This window comes from Neophocaena asiaeorientalis, unplaced genomic scaffold (assembly GCF_003031525.2).
Source record: "Neophocaena asiaeorientalis asiaeorientalis breed wild unplaced genomic scaffold, Neophocaena_asiaeorientalis_V1.1 scaffold681, whole genome shotgun sequence".
In the NCBI taxonomy this organism is placed as follows: Eukaryota; Metazoa; Chordata; class Mammalia; order Artiodactyla; family Phocoenidae; genus Neophocaena; species Neophocaena asiaeorientalis.
Window position 1 is genome coordinate 2,077,789 of NW_020172271.1, and position 19,534 is coordinate 2,097,322.

At 41.8% G+C, this 19,534-nt stretch overlaps 1 protein-coding gene and 1 pseudogene across 1 annotated transcript in view; one reads left to right on the forward strand and one right to left on the reverse strand.

The window, feature by feature from the left end:
• SND1 (staphylococcal nuclease and tudor domain containing 1) overlaps positions 1 to 19,534 on the reverse strand; it is a 413,476-nt gene that overhangs the window by 287,725 nt on the left and 106,217 nt on the right. The window lies entirely within an intron of this gene.
• Positions 1,188 to 2,908, forward strand: LOC112411626 (rhotekin-like; annotated as a pseudogene).

Below are 19,534 nucleotides of genomic sequence, written 5' to 3' on the forward strand. Positions count from 1 at the left end.
GAGCAACTAAGCCCGAGAGCCACAACTACTGAGCCCACGTGCTTCAACTACTGAAGCCCACGCACCTAGAGCCCGTGCTCCACAACAAGAGAAGCCACTGCAATGAGAGGCCCGCGCACCACAATGAAGAGTAGCCCCCGCTCGCCACAACTAGAGAAAGCCCACGCACAGCAACGAAGACCCAACGCAGCCAAAAATAAAAAAAGAGTTGAGTCCTTTAAAAAATAAAAAAGATACAGATTATAATCCTAACAACGTTCAGTTTCCTACAAAAAAATATTTGTATTCTAGTTTCAAAGGAAAAGTGAACCAGTATGGGAACACTTGTATTGCATCACTCAAGGCTTACACAGGGTATCAGTGGCATCTTGTTCATACTCGAAGGTCAGTACACTAAGTAGAGTTCTTCCTGCCTACTGTCCTGCTGTGATTTTTTTTTAAACTGTTTTTCACCTTGAACAATGTACAGTTTTCTAGCTGTTGATCCTTCTTTAATTTTTGTAATTCTACACTGCAGTCGAGACTCAAACTGGGGTATAACATGAGAATAAATTTATTTTTACTCTTCAAACTTTAGTAGGTGCCACTCCTTAGCAGCATTATCCTGGGAAAATTTAATCAAACCATCTGTGTCTCAGTTTCCTCATCTATAACCGGGGAGCATAAATCCCTTCAGTCACATACTGTTACGAGGATTAGATCTACAGCAACTGTCAAGGACTTAGAAGCAGCATTTAGCACAGTGGGAGCCATCAATAAATATTTGTTACTGCTATTCAAACCTAAGCCACTCGAGAGTTCCAAGTAGCAGCAGCTAGCAACTTGAGGAAACGTGCACACACCTTCTAACAATGGAACCAACGCTCAGGGCCATTCCAGCCAGAACTTTCACACCTCATGGAGGGCCCACCAATGTCCATGTTAAAGCCAATTTTCACTTCAGGTATGATTAACCTTCTGCACTAAAAAACAACACGAGTGTTTTCTCACCAAGAAGTTCTTGAAGTTCGGGAGGCTTCCAGAACATCTGTATGACTGTTTCAAAGCAGCAGCTTGCGGAATGAAAAACCAGGGTTTCAACAGTTTTAAAAGTATGGTTTGAGTCGAGGGACAGAAGCCTAGGAGACAAGGCAGAGCCGGGCAGCGCGGGGAGTGCTGAGGGCAGGCAGAAGCACAGGACCGCCAGCATGTTCTCCAGAAACCACCAGAGCCGGGTCACCGTGGCCAGCGGCTCTGCCCTGGAGATGGAGTTCAAACGCAGCCGCTGCTGGCTCAGCCTCTTCTGCGACCCACCGGAGGACACAGTCACAAAGAACGCTACACCATGAGACCCAGATGAGGGAAGGGGCCCGCCAGCTGCCGGTGGCCTGCTCCCAGCCAGAGCGTGCTGGTGTGCAATAGCCGCACCCCCGGCTACACGGGGGAGCTGCAGCGGCGCGAGGACACGCAGGTGCTGAGGTAGACAGGCCAGCGGCCTCCTGATAGCGGGCCACCTGCTGAGCGCTCCCCCTGCCGCAGCCAGGTCTGCATTTCTGACCTCCGGATTCCACTCATGTGGAAGGACACAGAAGATTTCAAGAACGAAGGCGACCTGCACCGTCGGGCTGTGTTCTTGCTGCTGCAGATCGGGGAATGCACTCAGGACACGGAGATGATCCTGGTGGACAGGGCCCTCACAGCCATCCCCTTTCACAAGGTGCTCTTTGCCGAGGCAGGGCCAGACTCTGAACTGCGGCTGGAGCTATATGGGGCCTGCGTGGAAGAGGAGGGGGCCCTGGCTGGAGCCCCCAAGAGGCTTGCCACCGAGCTCAGCAGCTCCCTGGGCTGCTCCTCGGGGAGGCGTGTGCGGGCGTCGCTGGAGACAATTAGGGGCTCGGGAAGCAGTCCCATCTTGCTCCTCACCCCAGCTAGTGGTGGTCGTTACCACCTGTTGGCTCATACCACTCTCACCCTGGCAGCAGTGCAAGATGGGCTCCACACACATGACCTCACCCTCACCAGTCATGAGGAGAACCCCACCTGGCTGCCCCCTTGATGGCAGCGTGTGTTGCTGTCTGGTGGCTCAGCCTTCTACATGACTCAGCCTACTGCAAGTGGCACCCGCACAGCGCAGCAAGCTGGGGAGCTGCAGGACTGGGTGCGAGCACATGGAGTCTTGAGAAGCACAAACAGCTTCTGTCACCATCAACCTGAAGACACAGACACTGGGGAGGAGCCGCTGTTTACTGTTGTGATCAACAAGGAGACTCAAGTTGGGGCAGGTGAGCTGGACCAGGCAGTGGGCCGGCCCTTCACCCTGAGCATCAGTAACCAGTATGGGGAGGATGAGGTGACACACACCCTTCAGGCAGAGAGTCGGGGAGCCCTGCAGGGCTGGACGGAAGCTCTGTGGCAGCTTTTCTTTGACATGAGCCAGTGGAAGCAGTGCCGTGATGAAATAATGAAAATTGAAACCCCCGCTCCTCGGAAACCACTCCAAGTACTGGCCAATCAGAGTTCATGGTACCATGAGACGGTGACAGGTGATGCTCAGGGCTGAATAGGTCTGGGGCCTAAGCTCTGACTAGCCTCCTCCCCTCAATCCCTTCCTGGTGCCACAGCTATTGAGCCGCTGGATGACATCACAGCAGTGATAGACAGCCTGGCCCAGCTGGAGGGCACGAGGCTGGAGATGCCGCCAGCCTGCCCTGCCTGGCCCCTGCTCGCCTGCTTCAGTGGCCCCAACCCCAGCCCAGACCCATTCCCTGCCCTGGAGGAGACCCCGAACGGTCTCCCTGGATGCTGTCCCCGAGACCACTCCCCTGGGGCTTCTCGCTCGGTTGCCCCTCTCCCCCCGAAGTGGTCCCCACAGTCCAGAGGCCTCTGCAGCAAAGGCCCACCCAACACTTGGCTCCAGTCACCAGTGTAAGATGGTGTGCTGCCAACAGGATCTGGCCAGAAGAAGAGGTGGTCTGTGTGCATCTGGGCTCTGGATTCGGTGCTGTTTGTAGCAGGTTGGCCAGCTTGGCCTCCCCTTCCTCTGCTGGACTGGGGATAGGCTGGGGAGGGGGAGCAGAAGCCCCTTTTAAGCTGTGGTTGCCATGGTGCTGAGGGACTCTTCCCCAGGGCTGGCTGGGACCCCCTAAACCCTTCCTGGGAGAAAACTGGAACCAACACTGCCCTACCTCCCTGCACTAACCAGCTTTGAGGATGGCACTGAAGAGCCCTGGGAGGGAATGCACCTCCCTTGTGACTCCCACATTGACCATTAAAGTTATTTAACATCAAAAAAAAAAAGTATGGTTTGAGTTGGGCTGGAATGAGTTGGCACACCAATCACTCCTCTGTCAGAAGAGTTGGTTTCTAAAAAGCACTTTGGTTAGTTCACCAAGGCACTGGTGCCAATAAACTTCCCGTTGTATCTCATAATTAAGCATTAAACAAATAAATGGGGCATAGGATGGAGAAAGATTTACAATTTAAGCCCACCCGAGGAGACAATTTATGAAATAAAATGATCAATGTTCTAGAATTAAAAAGTAGTTTTACAAAATAAAATGTATTGAAAAATATCCAAATATAGAAAAATAAACAAATAGTAAAAAAAAAAAATCTGAAAGTCATGCAAGAAGATACACTTATAGAGCCAATAAACTAATTCTACTTTTAAAGTAATCGAAGAAGATGAATGGTTTACATGAAGGGAAATCAAATGTAAATTACATGAAAAACACATTCTTACTAGTAATCTTTTATGCAGATGAAAACAACTCTAAAGTCCAGTTAATCTAGGAAAACAAAAATACTGACGAAACAAAAACTCGATTATATGTAGGAAAGTTTAAGTATTTATGTGGTACAGTCTGAAAATTCGCTTATATACCTTTAACCTATTAACTCACTTTGTGGATATAGTTCTAAAATAAATAATCCTAAATAGGAAAAAAAGTACATGTTTAATGCTATTAAGAAAAAAAGAAATCTAGAACATGGACATAACTAGAAAATAGTATATTTGCTTAATGGAATATATGTGTGTTTAAAATTAAAATTGCCATAATTCAAGAAAAATGTGCAACTTCCATTTCCAACAAAGATGAAACAAGGACCAAATCCACTGTCCTGCATAAAATCAAAAAAAACCAAACATTTTGAAACATGGTTTTCAGTAAGATAGGTAACAGGCAACAGAGAACAGTGATCCCTAAGAGACAGGACACAAATGAGCCCTACAACTGCTTACTGCCTAGAGTTTCTAGTGGGAATGGACAAGGGTTTGGGGGAGACCAAGCCTGCTAGAGCTCTTGGCACAAAGGACCAGGGTAGAGAGAGCAGCACAGAGAGATGACTTCTGAGATCCACACAGGGCCTCTCTTGAGCACAGTACTGATCAGCCCAGGAGTGTGCTTCCACCCGAGGCCAGGGGAAGAACCATGGGAAAGCATTAGAAGCAACAGTGCCTACCATCACCATAATGACCCAACCATTTTACTCCGGGGTATTTATCCAGGAGACAAGACAATATATATCCACACAAAGACTTGTACACAAATGTTCATCAAAGCTTTATATACAAAGAGCCAAAACTTGGAGGCAACTGGAAACAGCCCAAATGACCACCAGAGGTAAATGGATGGCTAAACCACGGTATATCCATACAGTGGAATACTACTCAGCAACAGAAAGGATGAACTATTGATACAGACCATAACACAGATGAATCTCAGATAATTAGACTGAGTGAAGAAAGCCAGGTTAACAAGAGTAGATACTGTAATGATTTCATTTATATAAGCTCTAGAAAATGAAACTAATCTATAATGAGAGAAAGTAGATCAATGGCTTGGGGGTACATGGGAAGGGATAGAATGGGGCACAAGGAAACTCTGGGTGGTAATGAGTATGTTCACTATCTTGACTGTAGTGATGGTTTCATGGATATATATATATACATTTCTCAAAGCTTTCCAAATTGCACACTTTAAAAATGTGCAGTTTTCCTGCATATCCGTTATGTCCCAATAAAGCTGTTTGTAAAAATAGACAAAACGTTGGGATTTCCCTGGTGATGCAGTGGTTAAGAACCCGCCTGCCAACGCAGGGGACACGGGTTCAAGCCCTGGTCCAGGAAGATCCCACGTGCTGCAGAGCAACTAAGCCCGTGCGCCACACTACTGAGCCTGCGCTCTAGAGCCCGCGAGCCACAACTACTGAGCCCACATGCTACAACTACGGAAGCCCACGTGCCCTAGAGCCCGTGCTCCTCAACAAGAGAGGCCACCACAATGAGAAGCCCATGCACCACAAGGAAGGGTAGCCCCGCTCACCTCAACTAGAGAAAGCCCACGCGCAGCAATGAAGACCCAACGCAGCCAAAAATAAATTTTTAAAAATATGTCTATTTCATGAAACGTGGTTTCATGAAGTTATAAATATCAGAATATAAACTAACATGTATACATTGGCCACCATCATATGATTAGAGAGATCTACATAAATGAAGTTTGTTAAGGTCTTTGGAGTTTTTACTTTTGTAAAAATTTACACCCACTGTGTTTATCTAAACGGCCATTCTTATTTTCTAGAAACAAGAGCTAGGAGACAGTTTGCCCATGATCATACGAAAAGGTCACACAAAAGAAACAGACCACACAACTCATAAGATGCCAATCTCTGTTCTACATTACATTCTACACACTTATAGAATAACAAGATTATTGGGAAAGAGACAGATAGCTCCTTCAGAAGAGTTGTAAACCAGGGAAACTAGAGCAATTTCACTAGGGTACCCAGGGTGTTCCCAGCGGTGAAGCATGAAGGGAAACCCTGTAAACAGGTGGGACGACAATGTGTGGAAATTAGCCCAGTCTCAGCATTCAAAGCAACCTTTCAAAAATCTAAGTTAACATGCCTTGACATACATGATGTTCACTTAAAAGCCGATTGTGCGGTTTTTGTTCAAAAAAAGGGAAAGCCATTTTTCATCATAAGACATAAAATGTTGAAAGAAAAAGAGGGGGAGCCGCAGCTATGTATTTGCTAGGGCTACCATAAAAAATTACCAGACACTGATGGCTTGGAACAACACGAACTTACTCTCTCCCAGTTAAGAGCCCAAAGTACAAAACTCAAGAGTGTTGGCAGGGCCATGCTCTCTCTGAAGGCTCTAGGGCAGCCTCTCTCCACCTTCTGGTGGTGGCCAGCAATCCCTGGCAATGCTCAGCTTACAGCTGCATCACTCCAACCTCTGTCTCTGTCCCAGGGCCTTCTTGCATCTGTGTGCACCTGATCCTCTCATGAGGACACCAGGCATTGGATTTAGGGCCCAGCCTCATCAGGTATGACCTCCTCCTAACTGATTATCTGGAAGTAAGGTCTTCACAGATCTAATGTCATAGTCATAGGTTCTTAGTGTTACAACTTTAACATATCTTTTGGGGGGGTTCACAACTCAACCCACAATAGGGGGACAAATACCTAACATAGTAATATTCTCTTCAAGGAGACAATAACAAAGGAGAGTAAGATTTCAGTTAATGTATCAAGTAATGTTTTCACTTCTAAATAAACAGCTGTGCCCATTTCACATTGAATCAAAACACGTCAAAGTGGCTAACAAAATGCAAAAATTGGTTTCCTTTTCTTTTTCCAATTTGAAAATTATATTTTCAACAAACATCCCTGACCCATAACTCCCTCTGATTAATAATATTTTCATTAACAAATATACTGCTTGAATTTGGGGGGCTGAGACCTTTTTTTTTGTTAAACAACCAGAAAGGAAATTTTAAAAAAAGAGTTTCATTTAAGTCAGATGTTAATTTGCTTGTAAGGGGTCTTGTCCTTTCAAGCCATCATCATCAAGGCGGTTTATGAGCTTTAATAGAATGTGTATGTACTGGTACGCTTAATTTACACTCAGGCACAACACTACTGCTACAGTGTACACACACATTCTCATAGAGCCAAGAGTAAATGATCTAACCGCAGTTCAAACATTCTTTTCTGCTAGGTGTCTAATGTGTACCAACCATATAAGCTTAGCATAATTCAGAACATAATAAAAATTTGATTCCTATCCTCTAATTTATAAATGAAAAAAGTTTCACTGTTAAACAGTAAAATGTATTAACTGAAACTGATTAAACCCACCATATCACTAAGGAAGAAACTGAAGACTAAGATACAAGTCACCTGATATTCAAATGACCTCTGAGATGGAGAGATGACAGAGGGTTCATTCTGCTTTCAAAGCATATGTCTCTGGTTCATATGCTTTGCTTGCCAGACAGTGCCTAGAGATGTCTGTTTAGTATATTACTTGGTAATTAAGAAGAGGAAAACTACATGTTTCATAATCTGCTTATTTTTAGGCAGCATGTGAACAGCAGTATCAAAACCACCCCCATACGTACCTCTTTTAACATTTGCCGGCATTGTGGCAGCACAGAATAGGAACTGGGGGGATAATTTTTTGATGATTTCTAATGATAAGCAAAATATGGTTAATGTTTTAGGAGTGGATCTAGATCTGGTATAAGCAGACACCAGATCTGACACAGTCCATTTTTTCCTATCGTAAGAATTACCATCAATAATGGAAAATACCTAAAAACATTACACCATGTTTTAAAGACATACACAGAGAGGCCTCTCTAGAACTGAGGTCAAAGGCCACTACCTACAGTAAGGGTTTTGCAAGCACAGGAAAATATTCTTACAGAATGGGTGAGGAAATACCAAACCTTTGTACACATGGAAAAGTATCATGCATCTGAGATACTTAAATCTAATTCTGACAAGTGAGAAAAGTCCCCTCAAGGTCTAAGTCTCTAAAATTCAAGGACACAGCTACCTCTCTTACTTTCTCTTGGTGAAGGTAAACAGCATTAAATCTAAATGAGTTTTCGCTGAAATATATGCTCCGCTCTACTCCCCTCCTCTCACGTCCCTCCTGCATTGATTATATTTGTGAGACTATGCTTCCAGTGCATTTAAATTAAGACACCATCTTTCCCATCACCTACAATTCTCAAATGTCACATAAACTCTGAAGTGTTACATAAATTATCCAGTGGGTAGCAAACCACCAATGATGAACAATGAATAACACATCTTTTGAAGCAAATGGCCAGGCCAGAACCAGAAGAACTCAGGTGTTCTAAATATACTAAGTAATTTACCAAGTGATAGAAATAGAGAGGACAGTGGGGATTAGAACCAAATAAATATGATAGCTCTACTATGCATCATTAATTCAATCTAAGATGCCACTTATCTTAAGACACAACATTTTATACTCCATTAAAAATAAAGCCGTCAGTTAAGACTAGAAGTTTTGTCCTGAAACCAGATGTTAAAATTTGCGGATGGGAGAGATACATCTTTTAAGAATTAAGGAAATGTGGTACGTTTCCAATAAGGGCAGGTATTGGCAAATACTATCTCATAGCTATTCCTACCTCGAATGTTCACTATGTATCATTCATATCAATTATAATCACTCAACCAGCAAGTGGACCTCAAATAGTTAAGACTATATTGTGCCAACCATATAGAAAAGAACATAGAAGGCGCTCAACTAGCTTACAGCTTGGCCAAACATCACTCATCCAAATCACTTACACCAATCTAGGGAAAATAAACTTATATTTGGTCCTTTGGGAAACCAGTAGCATGTGGAGGCCAAGTATTACCCTTGTGGCCCCAAAGCTGATCATTTTCTTTGCATTAACTCAGGGTGAATAATGATCAAAAGGCAACTCGCAGAGACACAGCCTCCAGCTCTGTTTAATGCACAATCCTGTGACAACATTATTAGCAAGAACCATTTCTCTTGCACCAAAATACTGAGTCCAGATGTCAACCTGGTGCCTGGAAAATATGCTTCACAGTGACAGCTGTTTGATGCTTCCATGCTGAAGAGCTGCATTCTGACCAGGCACATCCTTTAACCAATGAGATATCAGTGCATTCATAAAGAAAACATTACCAAAAAGAACTCTGGCCACCAAAATTAAATTAGCACACACTTCTTTCTTAATCTGCTTAAGTCATAATAAATAAGGGGCAGTTTTGCAGAAAGATGATAAAGGGACTACTGCATTTTATGTAATTAAGCAATAAGCATATAGAAGCAATTAAGTGTAGAGCATGAAATAGCAATAAGCATTCAGCACAACACAAATTACTCAACACATTCATTTCACCACACTTTTTTTTTTTTAATGGAAAGAACTGGTGACCTAGATAAAGCACTGAATTAAAAAATCAAAAGAATTTGAACAGCAAGATGTAGTGGTTAACGTACAGCCCTTGAGCCAGGCCTGGAGCCTATTCCCAAGGGTTCCACTTGCCAGCTGTTTGACCTTGCACAAGCAACCTGACCTCTCTTTCCAAGTGCAGTTTCCTCACATGCAAAATAAAGGTAATAAAACCCTCACCTCATAGGACCTTGGCTTTGTGAGGAATGAATTAGATAACGCAGGAAAATGCTTACCCAGTGCCTGGCACAGGGAGAAGGGTACAAAATCGTGTGTGCTCTTTATCATTAGTACCAGTTATAACACTATCAAGCCATGTATTTCCCAACCCTCAAGCATCTTTCTTGCTCTGAATTTCACTAGTTCTTTGCTTCTGTGCCTCTAACATTTTTACTCTACCTTGCATTGTCTTCATTTGTATCACCTTGACTCAACCCACTCCATCAACATCTTTGAACATCCCTCCCCCTCAGTAACTAATATGACATCAAAAAATATTTAAGTTCTATAGTGCTGATAAAGAAATATCTGGGCAATGAATGAATGAAGCGTAAGTGAAATAATTCTGTGGGCTTGAGACCTCGTATCCACTGCCTGGCGTCCTGCACTCTGACGATGGTGAGTGGCACAAAGCTGGGAGGCGAGGAGGGCCAGCGGCAGCAAGAGGCCCGGAAGCATTTCCATCTCCCTCCATTCAGAAGGATGCCTCTACATAAATGCTTCAACTCAAAGGAGACACTAATGTGCTTTTGTGGAATTCTGCCAGTCTGACGCATAAATATCCTTATCAGGGAGAGTCAAAAACTATTTAATTCATTACAGGCTTAGAGTTTAAAAAGCAAGGGAGGATTAAGCAATGCACACACCAGTAGTGAGCTACAAAAGGGCACTGTTCCAGTTAATACAGCTGCCTCTGCAGTGGAAGAGGAATAGAGAAGATGCAAGATACATTCATATGGAATTCATATTAAAATATATATACACATACACACAAAGAAAGATTAAAAAAAAAAGTCTGCCAACATTGAGTAAAAAAGGAAAGACATTTCAAAGAACCCTCTCCGTAAGAGAGAGAGATGGAATGAATAGACCTGGACAAGGAATATAAGCTGGTTAGAATATACCTAACAAAATAGATACCAGGCAGGAACTGCCCCCCAAAATAAGTAACCAGAATTAACTGGGTATGTTGCTAGAGAGAAATCAAAACAGCCTTCAGAAGTCAGCCATCACTCAATACCCTAGGGTAGAAAGTCACCCTGTAATGGCACAAAGGATCCAACAGAGCTGGGCAAACATGCTTACAGCCCGCCTTGGACAAATGAGAGCAGACCTGCCTGACCAGTGCGGACAGTCCACCACCCTGAAAAAGCAGAGTTCAACACTGCCACTTCTGAAAAAACGCTCTAATGCTCCTGGTCCTCTGGAAACCAACCCAAGCCCTCCCTCTTGACCACTGTTAGTTGTGGGTCTGCAGCTGACACGTTTTCACCAGCAGTACCAAGACCTTGTCTTATCCCCGTTTCAGTCTCCTTCTGGGATTTACTTCTCCAGGGGCAGTTCCTTATCAACTCCAGATGTGCAATGACAAAGAATTTGCCTCCAATACATACTTAACATACTGGAATACAACCGTTAAGTCTCTCAGAAAGAAAGACAGGGGTTGGGTGGGGTGGAGGTATAGATATAACTTTAAATATTGCTAGCTTTCTATCCCTGTTCCCTCCCAATTCCACTCAGAGAAAGGACTTGATTTTAACCTGGTCCTGACCATCCTGAAGCACTACTTTCTGTTTGTGCAAAATGAAGAGATTTTTCTTCAATAAAGAGACAGTAAGAGACAATAGAGAGATTTTTAAGGATAATTTTCACTATACACTATTTTTCTCTCATACTATGACCTTAGACTCTAGTTCCCAGCAAGAGACAACAATTTGCCTCTTGACAAATTGAAATTTTTTTAAACTCCCCTATATTTTATTATACTAGCTTAGAGAATATGAACACCATCTATACAAGTTTGAAACCAGAGAACTATTCCTCCAACAAAACGAATGTTCACACAAAGACATGACACCACCTGCAAATCTTTTAGTTTTATCCTTTTGTTTAAAGTTATTCCTCAAATATCAAGATCATAAAAAACCTTTGTTCTGTAATAATCCCCAATGATTCCACTCATATGGCCACTAACAAAGCCACCATATAAAATGGGATTATGGATTGCAGATCAAGATGACCCCCGTTGAAATCTTGGTGCCTCCTTTAAAAAAAAAAAGAACCTAGGTAACAAAGAAAATTGGGGGACCATTCTGAGTCACTGAGCATACCCAGGGCATTTATTTGTCCCTCTAATGTCTTTGTAATCCTCTCGTACTAGAGGGGTTATGCTCTGCCTCAAGTTTGTTATGTAGGGAAACTGATACAAAACACACACTTAGGTCCTGAGGGAATGAACAAGGTAGAAAAATAGACAGTGAAAGGACTTAATAAAATCAGAGAACGCGAACACTGACCCAACTGAGGAAAGCTGGAGGGTGTCAGGCTGTTAATGAGGTGCTGAGAGAGAAACAAGGCAGCCCATCTCGGACAACTATTCTAGCTCAGTACATGTCCCAGATTACGCTATAGCATATTCACTTTTTCAATCCAGTTTTACCAACAAATCCTCTTCCACGTTGTTCCTTGAGGCTCTGCAAGGAAGAACGGGTCTGAAGAGGCTGAACACTCTAGAAAGGAGGCTTTAGATAAAGCCTAGTCTACAAACAATTGTGGTTGTGTTTATTGTCCTTTCCCTTCTCACACCAAAAACCAACACTTGCAGGCCTATAAATTCCAAGTTTTGAAGGCAATTCCAAACATAACACTGAAAAACCATAAACTCCTGTTGATTCCTTAGAATTAGAGAGAAGAGGAAATGGTTGGCATTAAGAACCCTATATGTGCCATCATCATCCAGAATTTGTGTCTTCTTGGTCTCCAGCATTATTCATGGAAGATAGCTAACAGATTTGTTAGAATCATTATTAGAACCTAAGAGTTATTAGAACCTCATTAGCAGAGTCCAATTACAGAGAGAGAACCATGCTCTTTTAGCTGAATATTCATACCAATGGAAAAAAATAGAGCCTTCTTAATCACTTTCATTATCAAAACAAACTCCCTGCTGGAGCCTTTTAACTGGAAGTCAACCATTTTAAAGACATTTGCATTTTATCAAACTATATTGACAGGGCCAATAGAAATAGCTTCTAGCTCCTAGCTTCACATCTCCCAAATATGTGATGACATCTGTAGCGATCCACTGAAAAATAAAATAGGAAGACCAGGATAGGAAGTTAGGCCCCTAGCACACAAGCATCTGGTTGGAAATCTCACTGAGCTGGCAACCAGTCTTTCTCCAATCATCTCTGTTATGTTAAAAAGAGGGAAAGGATAAAGAAGAGAAAGGAAGGGACCAGAATCACACCTAGTTTCACAATAAAATGTCCCAAAGATAAAGGGATGTCATTTACTAATAAACGAACAAAAATCAGAAGCAGTACTGATGTGTATGAGGAGATGAATAGGTTTGCATGCTAGAGACATGTTCTACCCAAGATAAAGGTGTCTCTCTCCCTTTCTCTCTTACACACACGCTCTAAACGTGTAGGGTGCCACAGTGTTATTGCCAGGAGCTATATTTTGCTATTTATAGAGGCTATAAAAGTACTTAGCACTTTACAAACCACAGAACATAGGCACTAGAGCCTGGAGGAACTCAGCCTAAATTAGACATGGACAGAGTAGTGAGGAAAACAGGAAAATATTTACTTGTACCAAATTCTTGGCAAGAATAGTTCTGGGAGGCAGTAAGAAAGGGACTATTAAGCAGTGATCTGTAGGAGAGTTCACACAAACCAGAATCAACTCATCAGTAATCCAAAACCTTAACTATTGAAGGCAAAGAGTTGATATCATCATAGCAATTCTATGGCAATTTCCACCTCTGGAATTGTAGTTGTTTAAACATGAATTTTAGTTGTCTAATATATGATGCCAAATTCACCCAAGTAATATTAAAATGTGAACACTGAATAAACATCCAAATATTTAGGCAAGAAAAGAAAAACAAGTCAAAAAATGATCTTATGGCCTGGGTAAACTGCAAACCTAAATTACATTAAATTCAGCTCTTACAAGTGATGGTTACAGAATTTGCATCAACTGAAGAAGTCATCAAGTCCTTTATCCTCCTAGATAAGTGAAAGATCTGGGCTTCTAAAATGTCTATGAAGTATTTTCCAAGAAATAAAGAACTAAAACACAAGAAATTCTCTCCACAGAGAACACAGACATTCACAGTGTACCCTCCCATCACCTCAATGAGCCACAGCTCAGGAAGGCCTCAGACTCACAGAGTTTAAGGGTTTAAGGCTGGACCTTAATTTAGTGTTCTCTACACTTACCAGGGATTCAGCACAATGGACAGTTTACAGCACTGAGTTTTATTACAAAACACTTGATAGTGTCACACAATTTTGTGATGTTATTATTATTCCCACTTCGCAGGGAACTTGAAGGACTTTCTCAAATACACAGCAGGTGTCTGGGAAAGACATGAGCCAGGCCCTCAGAATACCAACCACATATACTTTGTTCATGACCTCTATTCCCAAATAACACCATAACCAGTCAAAACCAGCCAAGTTCATTTTTCTAAAGGCAAATCAGAAGTTCTCAGTAGTTGACTATCACGTAGAAATTAACAATAACCTAAGGAATCCCTCCCACCTCTGAGGTCACTGAGGGCATACACAAGTTTCTTGGTGCTACCTATCTATAAAGTACTAGACAGTCTAATATGTTCATGGTGTGTTCTTAGGTATCATTTGTAGTCAATATTGAAAAGAAATCACCTAACTTATTCTGATGGTCTTTTCATAAATTTCTCTTTAGCCTACCAAAAATTACCAATTCATTGCAAAAAAAAAAAAAATCAGGCTTCAGTCTCCTTTCATTCATCAACAGTGACATCAGCCCCCTTTCTCTATTCAAGGGGGAAACCATCTGCAATAGTTCTGCCCGATTTCCCCTGGAATTTTAACTTCAACTGCCTGCTTTCTGAACCCTCAGCGATGGGAGCAATTTACTTCCATCAACTTCACCAGTCACTGTTGCAATTTAGCTAAGACATTTCCCAGGGGCCCAAAAGAAAAGGTTCCAATTTGAAAAAGTCACATCTGATCCTACAAACCAGTCCAGGAAACATCATTTGGTACCAACAGATTATTTTTTCTGATCCCAAATTCTTCACTTTGACACAGAAATGCAACAAGGAAATAAGGAGAGGATTTTCTGAAAATTCTCTCAAATATATAAACATTAAAAGACATTCTAGGGGGCTTCCCTGGTGGCGCAGTGGTTGAGAGTCCGCCTGCCGATGCAGGGGACGCGGGTTCGTGCCCCGGTCCGGGACGATCCCGCGTGCCGCGGGGCGGCTGGGCCCGTGGGCCATGGCCGCTGAGCCTGCGGATCCGGAGCCTGTTGCTCCACGGCAGGAGAGGCCACAACAGTGAGAAGCCCGCGTACCAAAAAAAAAAAAAAAAAGACATTCTGGGGATTTCCCTGGCAGTCCAGTGGTTAGGACTTCACCTTCCAATACAGGGGGTGCAGGTTCGATCCCTGGTCAGGGAGTTAAGATCCCACATGCCTCAAGGCCAAAATACCAAAACATGAAACAGAAGAAATATTGCAACAAATTCAATAAAGATTTTAAAAGTGGTCCCCATCAAGAAAAAATCTTTAAAAAAAAAATAGACATTCTGATAAAAACCACAGCCTGCTCCATGCATGTTAAGGTTCTGCTTTGCTTTGGTTTTGTTATTTGACTCTACACCAAGCAAACTGAAGATGGTGGCCCAGGGCAGAGGAAGCCCTTGGCAGCATCTGCAATACAGCAACATCAGAAACCCAGTGAGGATGTGAAGTTCCTTCCAGAGTTAAGGACCATGAAAAGCCAAATCGCCCTATTAAAGTATTTCACACAAGGGCACACACATTGCACCTACTCAGTGGAGTCAACCAAAAGCAATGTGAAAGTACACATTACGTGGAAATCGGAAGAAGGGTGGGAGAGAGCTCTAGCAAAAGAAATGAAACACTTTATATCAATAGGTAAAAAGTTAGCTGCTACCTTCGTTACTGTTGCAAAAGCCATAGTGTTCAGATTGGAATTAAGTCTTATCCCATAAATAATTTTATCATTATCTGAAATTAGACTTAATAGGCCTTGACAACGTATTTTAGTAGGTCTCAATCTGCTTTTCTAGGATACTGGTACTTCTCAAACAATGTAGAAAAAGTGTCATCACCACTAAAAATGTTACCAAAAATTAACTTAGTAACTATAATAGTCTCAGTTTGAGATTTTTGTCCATAAATTTTTCTTTAATAAAAAAGTGTGTTTATTATCAAATGTCAAACAGCAATAGATCAATGAACCAATATTAACTTAATATTGCTATTACTATTAATTACTAAGAACAGAATGCATACTTTGGTGCACACATACGCTTGATTTTACATAACTTACATAAAGTGTGTTCTCTACTTGGAGAATTATCCCAAATCAAAATGATGGTATTAAATATTCCTATGTACTATGAGTTCTAGAAGGTTTGTCACCTGAACATGTTTGGAAGCCAGTGCTATATTTATAAAACTTAATGGTAGCAGGGTCCCACGTGTTTAGGAAAAAAAGCTCACATTAGATATTAAACAAGGGACTCAACAAGGTAACATGATTCTAGAGTCATTATTTCTCTTCTCTGACAATAGGGGTAGGCTAAAGATTCCAGGGATTTCTTATCTTCCCCAAGTATAACTGGAGAAGGCATTTGCTCTTTCGGGCTATTACTTTCAACTAAGTTTCAACAGTAAGTGAACAAAGTTAAGTGGACTGTCAGAAGATACTGATTTACAGATGATACTTTTACTTTATCAACAGTACCACCCACAATCTATAGCCACACACACTTCAAGCCAAAAGATTTTCTACAAGGTTCAGGTAGTACAATCAATGTGATTTCCAATGTTACTCTGGAAATACTGTTGTTTTAGAGCAGCGGTTCTCAAAATGTAGACCAAAGACCCCTGGGGCTCCTCTCTTTTCCTCCGTCTCCAACTACTTGTGTGTGAGGCTAGAATTGCTTTAAAAATTTCAACCAAAACAACATATCAAAACAAAATGCAGAAGCAGATAGGATTCCAGCTGTCTTCTATTAAGTCACACAGTAAACAGATTTGCATAAAAATGTAATGTGTCTCTCATTTTATGGAAAACAGTTATTTCTCATAAAACTTATGTTAACATATAATGGGCTTTTTAATGAATTAAGTATTTTTAAATGTCAGTTTTCATTGCTAGTTATGTACTGAATGTATCAACAGATATAAAATAAACAACAGCTTTTTGGGCCCTCAATATATTAATATATAGGAGCCTTCAAACCAAAAAGGTTGAGAACCACTTTTTTAGGGGAACTCAAAGATTAAACTAGTTACTGACAGCATAAAAATGGCCCAATGCAGGAGAGCCTTAATGTGAAGCTCCCTCATCAAAAATCTTTTAAATAGAAGAGTCTTTCTACATAGACAAATCTAGTAAAAAGAAATCCTTCAGGGAAATCAAAACGAAAAAGTTCACCTTACTCTTTATCCAAACAATTATTTAACGCTGCTCTAAAAACAGATCCCTTTTGGTCTCACCCTATGCTCAGGTTCTTGTACAATTATAATAGAACAATCTTTGCCTTTTTGATCACTTAACATTGTATCCTAATCTTCCCAGTAGAAATATAATCTTTATAATTTTGATAGATACAGAATTAGAATGCATAGTTATATACAGATATAAAAATTCAAACTGTACACTTAAGATTTTACTGAAAGTAATAATTCAATTTATAAAACTTTTTAGGGACTTCCCTGGTGGTCCAGTGGTTGGGACTTCACCTTCCAATTCAGGGGGTGTGTGTTCAATCCCTGGTCGGGGAGCTAGGATCCCACATGCCTCACAGTCAATAAATCAAAACATGGAACAGAAGCAATATTGTAACAAAGGCAATAAAGACTTTAAATATGGTCCACATCAAAAAAAAAAAAACACTTTAAAAAAATTTTAATGGACCATTGATATTCAAGAATTTACTTAAGCTAGCCTCTATTTCTGGCTAGACTATTTCTACTTTTTCTGAGGGATTGTGCTACAGTGAACATCTTCAGATACAAAGCTCGACTCTTCCTTTAAGCCCTTTCCTTAAATAGAGCTTTAAGAGGTTGACGACTCTGATACAGATTATGCACATTTTATGAAGCCACCACATCTTGAGCCAGTTTGACTGCTTGGTCCCAAGAGCAAAGGATATTACGCCACTGCATATCCAATTTCTTTCACCATTATTCCTTGAAAATAAAGAGGATTTTATAAACGTGAAACCACCGTAAGTTCAATTTAGAAGTTGCTTAAGAGTGTCAACCTTTCTGCAGATGAGAGTCAGCATCATGGGTCAGCCTGATGTGGAGTTCCGTCTGAGCAGCAGACAAAGTCTAAGGCAAAGTCTTCTCTCTGCCAGACTAAGCTGCCTGGTACATCTACATTACTGGTATGAGCTAAGATGTCCCCCCAGATTCATATGTTGAGCCTCAGAATGTGACTCTATTTGAAGATAATTACCTCTTAAAAGGTCCTAAGTTAATGACAGTACCTAGGGTGGGCACTCATCTGATCTGACTGATGTCAGCGTAAGAGGTGAGAAGCACACACATACAGAGGGATGACCATATGAAGAGGAATCAAGACGGCAGCCACCTGCAAGCTAGGGAGAGAGGCCTCGAAGAAACCACCACCAACACCAACCTTGGATCTGGAACTTCCAGCCTCCAGAACAGTGAGAAAATAAATGTATTGTTTAAGCCATCTAGTCTGTGGTATGTTATGGCAGCGCTAGCAAACTAAGTTAGCAGTCCGATCCCTAAGGACATTTCCATGCTCCTCCGGATCTACTCCAAACCCTTCCGTTTACAGATAATGGAACCAAGCTCGATGAGGTTAGGTTTCACCTGAGACTGCAAAGCAAGTGGAAGATCAAGGGAATCTAGATCTCTTCTCACACCAAAGCGCTTTCCACTATCGTAAAAGAACAATTAGGAGACTCCTAGATATTTCTGAGCACTAATATCAAAGGTCTGCAATTCAATCCTAAATCAATTTCTGGAACACAATTCTTGAGGACACTCAAAAACAGCCAATAGTTTTTAAGGACAACAACATATCCAGGTGCAAGCCTCTGCAGAATACTATAGCAACCATACCTGCTACACAAAAGCTGTGCTTTCAAAGAAAAACTGAAATAGGATAATTTAAAAGAGACATGAGGGCTTTGAACAATTAAGAGGAAGGACTTGCTTTTGGCAGGGAGGTGAAGCTAATTTTAACAGCAGGGGAAAATGGATGTTGAATAAGGTCAAACGGCTAGTAAGACCAGACAGATCCTAGTTTTGAACCATGGATGAAGAAATTCAATCAAAAAGCTAAAGACTCAGGGACTTCCCTGGTGGCGCAGTGGTTAAGAATCCACCTTCCAATGCAGGGGACACGGGTTTGAGCCCTGGTCCAGCAAGATCCCACGTGCCACGGAGCGACTAAGCCCGTGCGCCACAACTACTGAGCCTGAGCTCTAGAGCCCACGAGCCACAACTACTGAAGCCCGTGCGCCTAGAGCCCATGCTCCGCAACGAGAAGCCACCGCAAAGAGAAGCCCTCGCACCACAATGAAGAGTAGCTCCCACTCCACAACTACAGAAAGCCCTCGCGCAGCAACGAAGACCCAATGCAGCCAAAAAAATAAAAACAAAATAATGAAATTTTAAAAAAAAGCTAAAGACTTAAAGTTCCAGTTGACAACCTAATAGAATGGAAGAGGCTGCTTGCTGAGTGTAACAGGAAGAGTTTAAACATGACTATGTATTCCAGATGTTTATGTCTCTGTAAATCATCTCTCCTTAGCATGTTATTTCTTTGTTTAGCTTTCCTCCCTTAGTTGAGACTTTCTCAGCCAAATGAGAAAGTAAAGGGCCCCAGATGAGCTGGTGGCCAGAGCTTTCCCACCTTGAAATTCACCAAAAATAATCCACAAAACTACAGCTGGTCAAATGATAGATAAGCATGAACAGCATTAGTTATTAACCCCTCTAGTCTAGGAATTTGCTTTATAAAGGAATTTACATACAAATGTTAAAAGCACTTTCCT